The sequence below is a fragment of the Notamacropus eugenii genome, chromosome 2 (genome assembly GCF_028372415.1).
Source record: "Notamacropus eugenii isolate mMacEug1 chromosome 2, mMacEug1.pri_v2, whole genome shotgun sequence".
Classification (NCBI taxonomy): domain Eukaryota; kingdom Metazoa; phylum Chordata; class Mammalia; order Diprotodontia; family Macropodidae; genus Notamacropus; species Notamacropus eugenii.
The window spans coordinates 336,842,353-336,854,922 of record NC_092873.1 but is presented as its reverse complement, the minus strand read 5'-3'; positions in this window follow the sequence as shown (position 1 = coordinate 336,854,922).

Genomic DNA, 12,570 nt, shown 5'->3' with positions numbered 1-12,570 from the left:
AAACCACTATGGAGCCAAAGGAGGAAACTTTAAGTTGTGCAAAGTGTTTTAAATACATAAACTCAAATGAGAGAACAAATCATTATTTGCCTGCCTTCTAAATAAGGAGTGCTGAATTCGTTTCTTTCAAATCATTGAATCTTGAGAGTTGTGTAAAAAAAAAGGTCACTAGAAATTTCTTCTAGTTTCTAGTCGGTTTATTTTAAAGACTCACTAGTCTCTTCAGAGTTTTAACCCAAAGTCCTATTGCCAAAGCAGTGCCCTTAATCGCCTCCACTGGGAATTTCTGAACAAGAAGATTGACTTCCCTGCATTCCCTACATCTGTGCTCCTACCATCATGTTTCTACCACAGTGTCAGCCCAGATTGGATTCAGAGTTTCTCTCATCTCATCCCTATTTCTCCCGAAGGATATAAACAGAACCTACCTGATTTTAAATTTTAGCTTAATTTTTTTTCCATTTTCTTTTGTGCATGAGACTAAAGTAAAAAGTTCTGGATTGCTGGAATGAAGATATTACTAGTAAAGAAGGTGTGGGGAATCTAGTTCCTCCCCTGCTTCAGCTTGAGCTTTTTAACCATTAAAATCCCTTGCATACAGACACAAAATGGAAAAGGTTGAATTCACTTTTGTTAACTACATAATGTATTTGTTTACTATTCAAAAATGTATTCCTTTCCCTTAACCCAGGGAATGCTTCCACAGAGGTTCTCTCTCAAACTTCTCAGCATAATATAATTATACTTGACAATCAGTATTTAGAAAAATTGTTTCCCTTTGGTATTACCCAGGGACTTAGAGAATCCCCAGTCCTAATCACCAGGATAGAATATCTCTTTGGTTGCATGTCTCATGACAAAACAGAGAACAATTAAAGAAATGTAAAAAAAAATAATCTAGAAGGGCAAGACTAATTTGGTTTAAAATATCTGGGTAAAAGATCAATCAGGCAATAAACATTTATTAAGCCCTTGTATGTCAGACACTGTGTTAAGCCTGGAGATACAAAGGAAAAAATAGAAATAGCCCTTGCCCTCAAGGAGTTTATATTCTAAATGAAGGAAACAACATACTCATAAACTGGCGTATACAAGCTATATACATGATAGAGAAAAGGTAGTGTTAGAGAGGAAGGCACTAGCACTTGGAAGGTATGAAGAGGTTTCTACTGAACCTTAAAGGAAGACAGAGATACTCCAAGGCACAGTGTTAAGAGAGGGAGAGCATTCTATAAACGGAGGGCAGCCAGGGCAAAGCTAGGAGATATAGATGAAAAATAGAAAGTAAGCCAGTATTGTTAGAACCTAGAGTTTGTGGAAGGAAGCAATTTTTATAAGACTAGCAAGATAGGAAGGAGTCTGGTAGTGTTTTTTTTTAATTCATCTGAACAGAGAAATTTATATTTGGTCCTGGAGCAAATGGGAGCCATTGGAGTTCATTGAGTAGAAATGTGACAAGGTTCGGCTATATATCCAAATGGATAGAGTACTAGGTCTGGAGTCAGGAAGACTTTTCTTGAGTTCAAATCTGGCCTCAGAGACTTACTAGATGTGTGATCCTGGGTAAGTGCCTTCACTCAGTGTCCTTATCTATAAAATGAGCTGGAGAGGGAAATGGGACACCACTCCAGTGTCTTTGCCAGAAAAACCTCAAATGGGGCCCCGTAGAGTCAGACATGACTGAAAAATGACTGAACAATTGTGACATGGTCAGACCAGTGCTTTAGGAGAATCACTTGGGCAGGCGATGAGAAAGGATTAGAGTGAGGAGAGATGGCAAGGAGACCAATTAGAAGGACCAGGTGAGAGGTGATGGGGGCCTAAACTTGGATTTTGGCTGTGTGAGTGGAGAGGAGATCTATGTAAGAAATGGAGAGAAAAAATTGCAATATTTGGCAACCGATTGGAGGCATGAGGTGAGTAAGAAAGAGGAATTAAGAATGACACTATACCTAGTGAATGGAAGGATGATGGTGCCCTTTTTAGTAATGAGGAAGTTCAAGGATGTATGGCTTTTTGAGAGAAGACAATTCTGTTCTAGACATGTTAATGCCTTTGGAACAACTAGTTGGAAAAATCTAGTAGGTGTTTATATACATACTTACGTACATTCTCTCTCTCTCTCTCTCTCTCTCTCTCTCTCTCTCTCTCTATATATATATATATATATATATATATATATAGTACTGTAGCTCAGGAGGGAGCTTATTGAATAAGTCAGTCAGGGAGTCATCTACATAGAGAAAATAGAATATATGGAAATTGATGAGATTACTAAGTGAAAGAACATAGAGAAGAAAGCCTAGAACAGATTATAGAAATATGTAGAATATGCAGAATATAGAAAAGAGAAGTTTGGAAATAGGTATTTTGGGGAAGAATTGAAAAGGAGCAATCGGATGGGTAAAAGGAGAAGGAAGTTTTGCTTATTTTAAAATTAATTATCTCTTTTGGTTTTGTGTCACTCTCTTTTCCAGTATATCTCTTCTTCCTCTCCCTCCCAGAAAACTATTTCTTATAAGAAAGAATAAAAAGAGAGGGGAAAAAATTTCAGTAAAACTAACTCATCAAAAAAGTCTGAGATTAGCTGTAGTGTTCCATAATCATAATTCTTAACCTGTGCAAAGGTGGGGAGGTTGCTTCTCATGGCTCTTCTTTGCGGGGCAAACTTGGTTATTATTTCATAATGTTAAGTAATTTTTTATGCCTTCCGTTTACATTTTTGTGGTCATTGTGGATAGTTTTCCTTGTTCTGCTTACTCCCCTTCATATCAACTTTATTATGTTTCCCTGTATTCATCTTATTGATTGTTTCTTAGAGCACAATAATGTTTCCTTAAATTCACAAATCATAATTTGTTTAGCCATTCCCCAAAGGATAGGCATTTGCTTTGTGCTTTTATAAGTATTTTCATGTATATCATATTTTTGTTTTGATCATTGACTTCTTTGGGGTTTGTGTTTATTAATGGGAATCTTTGACTCACTCCAAAACCTATTTCCATCTCTCCCTCTCTGTCTCTGTCTCTGTCTTTCTCTGTTTCTGTCTCTGTCTCTCTCTATCACACACACACACACACACACACACAGGCACACACACAGACACACACACACCATACCACACCACATACATCAGAAAGAGGTGTGAAGAGGCCACAACCCTGACATGTGTTTATTAATGGGAATCTTTGGTATGGACATTTCTTAGCATAATTCTACACTGCCTTCAAGAATGGCTGGATCAATTTATACCCTCAGTGAACTGGTGAGCCAGTCTTTCCATGTAGAAGTAATGTTTAAAGGGGATGGGATGGCGGAGGGGGAGAGGACCTTGGTTCTCATAATTTAATTAATGTGCTTCTTTTGAAAATATATTTTAGCACCTAGAGTATACAGATGGTGCAGATAAACATTCATTCCACCCTTATTGGCCATAACTATAAAACAATTCAAAACCTCTAAATACACATTTCCCACTAGTGCCCATCAAAGGTCTGAGGCTCTGTGGACAAAGTTGCATCCCATAGACAGGAGAATTCCCCCTTAGCAAACAGAAATCAGTATTCCACTGAAGACAGAGCATATCTGGGGTCAGGGTACTTGGAACAGAAATCTGCTACTTAGCACTCATTGAATTCCATATAGAACACACTTTTCGCAGAAGCATGTCAGGGTTGTGGTCTCTTCACACTTCTTTCTGATGTGTGTAGTGTGGTATGGTATGTGTGTGTGTGTGTGTGTGTGTGTGTGTGTGTGTGTGAGAGAGAGAGAGAGAGAGAGAGAGAGAGAGAGAGAGAGAGAGAGAGAGAGAGAGAGGAAGAGATGGAAATAGGTGTTGGAGTGAATCAATTCATTCACCTCTGATTCTCTGATTTCAGACTCTGCAGCACCAGAGGTGTGGTCAGGCAGATGATCCCCTGAAGTCTGCTAATGCAAGGGTCGGAAATGAGTGGGAGAGGTTTATCAGGAGGTAGTTCCTGTCTTTCCAGGTCTATTTGTAGTTGTTTAGTACTATCTAACTCTTCATGACCCCTTGGACCATGGTGTACATGGAGTTTTCTTGGCAAAGATACTGGAGTGGTTTGCCATTTCCTTCTCTGGTCATTTAAGGCAGACAAAAACCAAAGATCCAACAGCTAATAAGTGTCTGAGTCTGGATTTGAACTCAGATCTTCCTGACTCTAGGCCCAGTGCTTTATCCACTGAGCCACCTAGCAAACATAGGTTAAGTGACTTGCCCAAGGTCACACAGCTAATAAGTATCTGAGACCACATTCGAACTCAGGTCTTCCTGAGTGCAGTCCCAGTGAGATAGCTACTAAGCCACCTAGGTGCCCTTGTAGGTCTACAGTTATCTTCAAATGCAGAATACAATATTGGAGACTTTGGTAATCAGCCCCACCTCCTCAACCCTACACTCATCAATATCATGGAAGAAGTAGGATGGCACAATGGAACAAACACAAAAGTAAAGACAAAGAAACCCGAGTTCTAATCCCAACTGTTCCTCTAACTAGCTATATGATCTTGGACAAGCCTCAATTTCTAGATCTCAGTTTCTATATATGTAAACTGAGAGAGTTGAACTTAGATGATCTCTAATATATAGTCTAGCTCTAGAATTCTGTAGTTCTTCCCTACATCATCCCCACCCCCAAGTACTTTTCACTGGTTTGGAACTCATGGAGTCCTAATGTGTTGGAGCACAGCATTGCCCTTCCATTAAATGGGACAAGTTAAGCAGAGGGAATGAGCAAAAGGGAGCTTCTCCAAGCAGCAAGACGAAGCAGCTTCTCTGCTTCAACTATTTCACTCTCCATCTGTCTGCAAACCCCAGATTGTACCTAGGTCCTCTCAACAGGTCCGGAAAAGCAAGGCAATGAAACCCTGCTCCTTTGTCAAAGTCAGTTGTCGCTCTCCTTCCTCAATTGCTTTTTGGTCTTGACCCAGAAATGAGTCACAGTGTGTGGTACAGTTTGGGCTCTCTTTGGGGGATATTTGCCAACCATCACTGTGGTGATGACAGTTTCCAGATGACTTTCCAGGGGTAAAAAAAATCTACAGGGGAAGAGAGAAGGGTAATGACCAAACAGAGAGTGGGTTTGTGGAGAAGAGACCCAAGAAGATGGAGGTTTGCAAGTACATTAATAATTCATCTTTCCAGGTTAGAGTACTAATAACAAATTCTGCTAATTGCCTTCATGCAGGGACTTTTAGGAAGCTCTCTTGCCTGTCTCTTTAAGATTTTAAGCAGGATAGAAAGATAACTCTATTCAATAAACATTTATGAAGAGCTTGTTATCGGAAAGGCACTGTACAAAGATAAAGATAAAAATAAAGATAGAAAAAGACCCTACCTCATTTATTTGGATGGGTGGGTGCCCCAGTATCCTACTACTTTTATCTGAAGGACAGAGTTGCTGCCTAAACTGTGTCCTTCAAGGAGAGGATGAAAACGACTTTTCTTACATCACTAAGTCCTCTGTCACCTTCTCCATTCCTATCTTGCCTTTATCCCAACCAGAGAAAAAGTAAAATTAACTAGAAAGAAAAAGCACCAAGGAAGGTAAAAATTATATTTGCTCAGAACAACTCACTGCAATTGCCAACAGATACTCTTTTTGATTAGGAGGAAAGCATCTTCTGTAACGAATATCTATTTATGCAGTGCTAAGTGGTCCTGAAGGATGTTACCATTCTCTCTCTTCAAGGCTCTTTGTGTGTTCCTGGAAGAACAGGAAATGGGAATACTGAGAACCTCCCCGATTTTTCCTATATCTTCTTCCATACAAAATGGTGCCATAACTAGAGTTTGCCTCTAGCGCTCTCCCCACCAGCCCTTTCATCATTCTTTCTTCCTTACTGATATCCCTCCCCTCCTTTGAGGTCCAGCATCCTCACCATCTTCCATCTCCATTCTATTAAAACCTGCTCTCATCCAGCTGTTTTGCTGGAAAGAATCCAAGAAACACATTCACATTAAGGTGTTAATGACTGATAAAGTTTAAAATTGGGGAGGGGAGTGGTATTTGTATTTTAATAGAGAACAAAGTCTTGGGCCAAAGAAATAAATTCCCAGTGGTAGAATTTTAGATTTTAGGGATAAGCCAGTGGGGCTATATTGGGAGGGGGTAATGGGGTTTTTTCTGGCACCCCTCAATTCATACCACTTGGGTGGCTACTATCCTACCTAAGGTAAGGTTCTTTCTGTCCTTATGGACAGTGGAATTCCTGCCCCACCCCCCCAAACCACACACACTATTCCCAACTGCCTGATCTCTCTCTGGTTGGGTGGGCATTCCCCTAGCATTACAAAGGGCTGGACTGGGTTTAAAGATTCCCAGGAAATAATCCTAATTAAGAACCAAAATCAATGTTAATTTATTTAAACCTCTAATCCCCCAGGCCCTTCTGTCCAACCACATAGTAATCACACATTTGGATTCCTCTTTTCTCTTCTCCTGGGTACATCACCCTACAGTTTTGTAGGAGGTGGAGGGGGCTGGGTGGGAGTAGCTAAGGGGTTGCTGGGACAGGAGTAAGGGTTATAATCTGGCTTTACTCTGCAGCTCCTATGAGAGAAGTATTTTTCCTCTCTTCTCAAGCTGGGCAGCTGTTTGTTTGGAGAAGAAAAGTTGTGCATATGGAGTTAGGGGTGTCATGTGGGCTGCATGTGTGGCTGGGAGCTACCTGAAGTCTGTAGTCTAATCACTCCCAGATGGTTTTGGGGGGGTTGGTGCTATAGTCCTGAGGGTATTGGTAGCACAGACTCCTCCCCATCACCTCCTCAAATTAAAAAAAGAAAAGAAAAGGGGGGAGAGAAAAGTTAAATGAATGTGTTGGGGGAAAGAGTAAGGGGACCTTATTTCTGGAACTTGTAAAATGCTTTGGGCTCTGCCTCTTATTCCCCGCCCCCCCCCCACTACACATTCCTGAGGAATTTGGAAACCTAAACCACCCATTCCCCACCCCTGCCCCCTAATTCCAAGCTATGATTTATTTGAAAATTCTAGCAATGCCAGCCCTGGGATCTGCTGCATTTGCTCATGGAAGAGAGTTTATTTGCAGTAATTTTTATTTATTTATTTGCCAAAAAATACCAAAAGCTACAACCCCATTACTTTTAGATGCCCCTGTGCTGTGATCACCCCTGGAATGGCAGGATGATATAACTGAGGGAAGAGAGGTTTGTCCTCCTCCATCAGCTGTAGGGTGGGCCTAATAGAGGAAAAAGAGGAACTGGATTACATGACCAAAGGGAAGACACACTAAGAGTGCTGGGCACCTGTTTGGAGACACTTGGGACCTGGCAAATGATTATTTTCTCCCTCTTCATGTTGGAATCCTAGTTTCCCTGGCTCCCTTCAAGTCTCAACTCAAGTTTCACTTTCTACAAGAAGTCTTTCCCAGGCTTTTATCTTACTGAGTCTCCTCTGAGGTTATCTCCAGTGTATTCTCACTCTGTCCGTTGTTTGTACGTTGTTGTTTGCACATTGTCGCTCTCTTTAGACCGTGTACTCCTCCAGAGCAAGGGCAGTTTTGTGCCTTGCTTTGTATCTCTAGTGTCTAGCACAGTACCTAGGACTTAGTAGGTGCTTAATAAACGCTTATTGACCTTACTTGACTGGATTCAGTCACATGCACCTTCGTATACACACGGAGATATTTGTATGGTAGTCCTTACCACATAGACATATACTGAATTACAACTATACTAAACATATACATGTTATCCTGCTTTTCCACTAAATCCTCAGATGCTCACAGTTAATTCAAGACTTTGAGCACAGAATGCAAAAGCTGAAAGAGACCCCAGAAGCCAACTCTCTCATTTTAGAGATAAAAAAAAAACAAAGCAAAACAAACAACCTTTTATACCTGGTGTCTGTAACTCGTCCAAGATCCCAATATTAGTAAGTGCCAAAGGATTCAAATTCAGGTCCTCTGAGTGAAGTCATATGCTTTTCTTACTGTAAAATAGTTACTCCTCTTATCAATATGGACTCAGTCTCTAAGGTTTCTTATCCTGAGGGACTCATCTCCATTTTCCCATAAATGAAAAGGCTTACCCCTTTGGAATGGGGCTAGAGACATAGGATTGTTCTACTAGATTTCTTGACATTGCATAGAGATCAATGAAACACATCTATTATCCACCAATTCACCGATTGTCCCTCACTCTCCTCTCTATGCTGTCTGCTGCATTTTACAATCATAAATTTCGTGACCTCATTTAGAGTACTTCTACACAATTCTTCTTTAGTAATATATTACAACCTCCCCTGCCCTCTAAATGACCTTTTGTATGACTTTAATTCTTTGGAGGTTGTAGCATTGCATGACAGATTCAATGGAAAAAAAGAAAGAAAACATGGACCTTTGTTTCAAGAAGCAGCATGGTGTATCTACACAATTTCCCCAAAGTGATACAGCTTACTCTCCTTCTCTCACTTGATTGTGAACCACACCATCGTTTATCTGCATTGTTCTAGTTTACCAGTTATATGGGTTGTCAATCCAATTGCATAAGAGGCCTTGGAGAAACATAAGCTTTCTTCATACTTGAATGATCATATTCTAAATAATAAGCATTTTTCATCCATTTGGTTTGTCTGTATGGATAGTTAAATCTCACTCTTTTGAGGGATCATATCTTTCCATTAGGAAGTTCTATAGCATTCCATGGCTTAATGCAACTGACAGAATGCCAACCACAAACAGAAACATCTGGGGAACTCCTCCATCTATAGAGAGCATCTCTTCTATTTTGAACTTTGCCCTGAGTATCCTCTATGATGGTGGCAAACATTTTTGATAAGCATCTATTTTCCTCCTTAATATAAATGACCAGAGGGTCAGGGCACAAAGTTTCTCTCTTGTCACATCATTCAAGAAATATTGTAGAAGCATTTAAGTGGGTGCAGTAGAAAAAGCACCAGCCCTAGAGTCCAGAAGACCTGAGTTCAAATGTGTCCTTAGGGACACTAGTTGTGTAACCTTCAGCAAGTTGCTTAACACTGATTGACTCCCTCCCTCCCCAAATTGTATTATTTTGGATATGAGTGAGAGATTGGAGTAACTATGAGTGAGAGTGGGAAGAGTCTCAAAGATGGCATTTTACTCTACTAAGTCAAATGCTTTTTGTAGTCAATGAACAGCAAGCACAGTGGAATCTTATATTATCTGCATGTTTCATAGGATTTCCTGTAGAATATTTTTTCCAAAGTCAACCTGCTCCTTTCTCATAGTCTCATCAATGATGCCTTGATATATATTTTGCCTTCTATAAAATGCAGGCTGCAAGTTCTCAGAATTAGGAAAGACTTCAGAGTCCACTCACTTTAATTCAAACCTGATCAAGGTTTCCCTACATAGTTTACCTTAATAGATCTTTGATCTTATCAATGTGGGTACTTCATATAACATGGATATTTCAACCCATCCACACCTTCTCATCTTAGGAGACTCTATATGTTCCCATAAACTCATCATGAGATTCCTTCTGTAGGATCTTTCAACAATGTGGAGATGCGAAGAGAGCAAAAAGAGATGACCATGGGTTATTTTGTTGCCTTGCAAAAACAATGAACCCTCTCCTTCTACAACATCTTTTTTTCTTTTAAAAATTTATTTTTAATTTATGGAATAAAACAAGCATTTCCATAATTGTACAATAAAAAGATAATTGCATATGAAACTGAAAATCTACTATGCAGAATTTAGTATTTCTTTTAAATATGCAAAAAAATCATCACATGAATTTTTTTTCTTCCCTCCCCCTATCCCCCTTCCCTAGAGATGGCTATCATTAGACATGATTGTCCATCCACTTCTTGAAGACCTCCAGAGAGGGAGAGCTTTACTATCTCCTGAGGCATAATATTTGACTTTTTTGATAGAGCTAATTATTAGGAAGATTTCTTAAAATTACATTTAAATATGACTCTCTTAAGTTTCCATCCATTGCTCTTAACTCTGTACTTTGGAATTAAGGAGAATAAACCTTAATCCTTCTCCACATGACAGTCATTTAAGTACTTGAGGACACATCAAGTCCTCTCTTAAGTTTCCTTTTTGAGAAATAACATCCTCAATTCCTTCAGGTGATTTTCATATAATGTTATCCCAATACTCTTCACCATGTTGGTTACTCTCCTCTGGAGATGCATTCTTGCTTTTATTTTTCCTAAAAGGTCATACCTAGACCTGAAACATTGAGCTCCAGATGTAGTATGGACAGGGCAAAGTATATTGGAACAGCTTCTATTAGTAGTGGCCCTGACTCTGGCCAATATCCTGTTAGTTCAGGCTTAATGTTGGGATGAGATGAGGGACTCATGGTCATTCAACAGTTAATAGAAAGTAACCTTTTTAAGCCATAGCATAGATAGGATATTCAACCAGGATACTTCAGGTAGACATAGACCTCCTTACCTCCCCCCAAAAAACCTAATCTGGACAGTACTTTAGGGTATGGCAACTCACAGCATCTTGGGACACTTGACAAGTTTGAAGGGCTGTGGTTATGATTCCATGTGGGTGGTACTTTTTATCCCACTGTCATTTTCCCCCTTCTCCCTACCTCTCACCCCAATAAAATCCAGGAGACAGCTTTGTTGACTTTCAGGGAAAAAAATGCCTTAACCCATGTTTCAGGGAGTGGGTGAAACCCTGTTAGATAGTGATCCTACCATAACTCCCTTAATAATAATAATAATACTTTTAGCATCTACTTCATAGTGCTTCATAAGATTGTTGTGAGCTGACTTGAAAGGGGTATCTAGATGTAGTCTGTTGTATTGGAAACTGTGAATAAGAATTTAAGTTAGAAAAACAAGTGAACTCAATGTACTGAAAAGAATACTGGATTTGGAGCCAGAGAGTCTGGTTCTAATTCTGACTCAGTAATTTATTTCCTTATGACCTTGGGCAAGTCATTTGGGCCTCAGTTTCCTAATTAGGAAAAAAAAACTAAGAAGTTTGGATTAGGTGGTATTTAAGGTCCCTTCCAATTCCATATCTTGGATCTTATAATTCTATGAATTTACACAAATCTTAAACTTCAGAGTAGAAGGGTTAAACCATGGGAAACTACCTGGCTGCAAATTATATATATATATATATATACACACACACATACATATACATATATATATACATACACATACATACATACATATATATATGTATGTATATCTTCAAGACAGATATTTCAAGGGAAACATTTACATTAAAGAGACTGAGACTGTTTTATTTCCCAGTGCCTGGTACAGAGCCTGGAATATATTGGGTGCTAATTGTTGATTGACAACCAGTGGTAAGTGGGTGACCTCACAGTGTTGTAGAAATTCTGTCGGTCTAATTAGCATGATGTGTTCATCTCCCTTCCCCCAGTCCCTTCCCTTTTTTCCCTTCTTGTTGGAATGGGGCTAGAGTATTTTTTGCATGTTTGCTGCTAGCTGACCCCAGAGAGTTAATGTTCTCCCCAGTATTGAGGGCACTCACCTTTCTGCCAGCTCTTATCTGGGAGAACAGGAGTCCTACCTTTCGATCTCCTGGCAGTTGCTGAAAGAAGGTATTGTTGTTTTCTAAAAACTGTCCAGGTTAGGAACAAAAGCAGATTCCAGATCTTCTTTAACCCAGTCACTATTGAATTGCCATTCTTTCTAACTTGCTTATTATTACTTCTACTTCTACTAAGCATTACCTATATTAAATATTGTAATTACATGATGGTGTTGAAGTTTTAACGAAGAAGAAGAAATAGCAGGATAGAATTTAATATTGAGATTCATGCTCATTTCTGACAGATGTATAAATTATTGATGTGGGAGTTATCCCTGAGTCAGCTCTCTATGTATAGTCAGTCCTTTAACTCTTCAGAACTAAGATCAGAATCTGTAAACAAACAAACAAAAATTAAGAAGGAACAATAATGAGAAAAACAACTGTACTTTAGGTTTAATACAATTGTACTTTACAATTATGAAGAATTAACCTTGAATTATTTAAGCAAGCTTTTGGAAACCAGTAATGCAAAAAGACAATGAAAATGATCGTGATACTGATGATAATAATTTTGCCCAGAAGTTAAAGTCAAATAAATTAAATGCTGCACAATGAGGGCAAGAGATCCCAGAAAGAACTTTAAGTAGAAATCATATTTGGCTGCCAAATTGAGAGATTGTTGCTAAAGGCACCTACAGGTTGGAGTAGGAATAAAACAAAAAGACCAAAAAACCTTTTCTTCGTAAAGGATAGTGCAACCACCACATTTGAACCCTAATATTATAGTCCCTTGGAAGATTGTAGATAAGGTAGAAATAGAAAGGAAAAGGAAAAAAAAGAAAAAGCAACCAGATGGATCAAATATATAGAAAAGATTCTTGCTGAAATCAATGCAATTGAGGAACCATGACAAAAGATATCTGAAGGAGGGGAAGATACCAAAGGCATAGAAACCCTTCTCCTCACCCCAAATCTGGACTTTTTAACACCAATAAAACGTGAATTGATATAGTATATTCATAAATGTATGTATGATTGCTCTCCCATCTATACATCTTAATT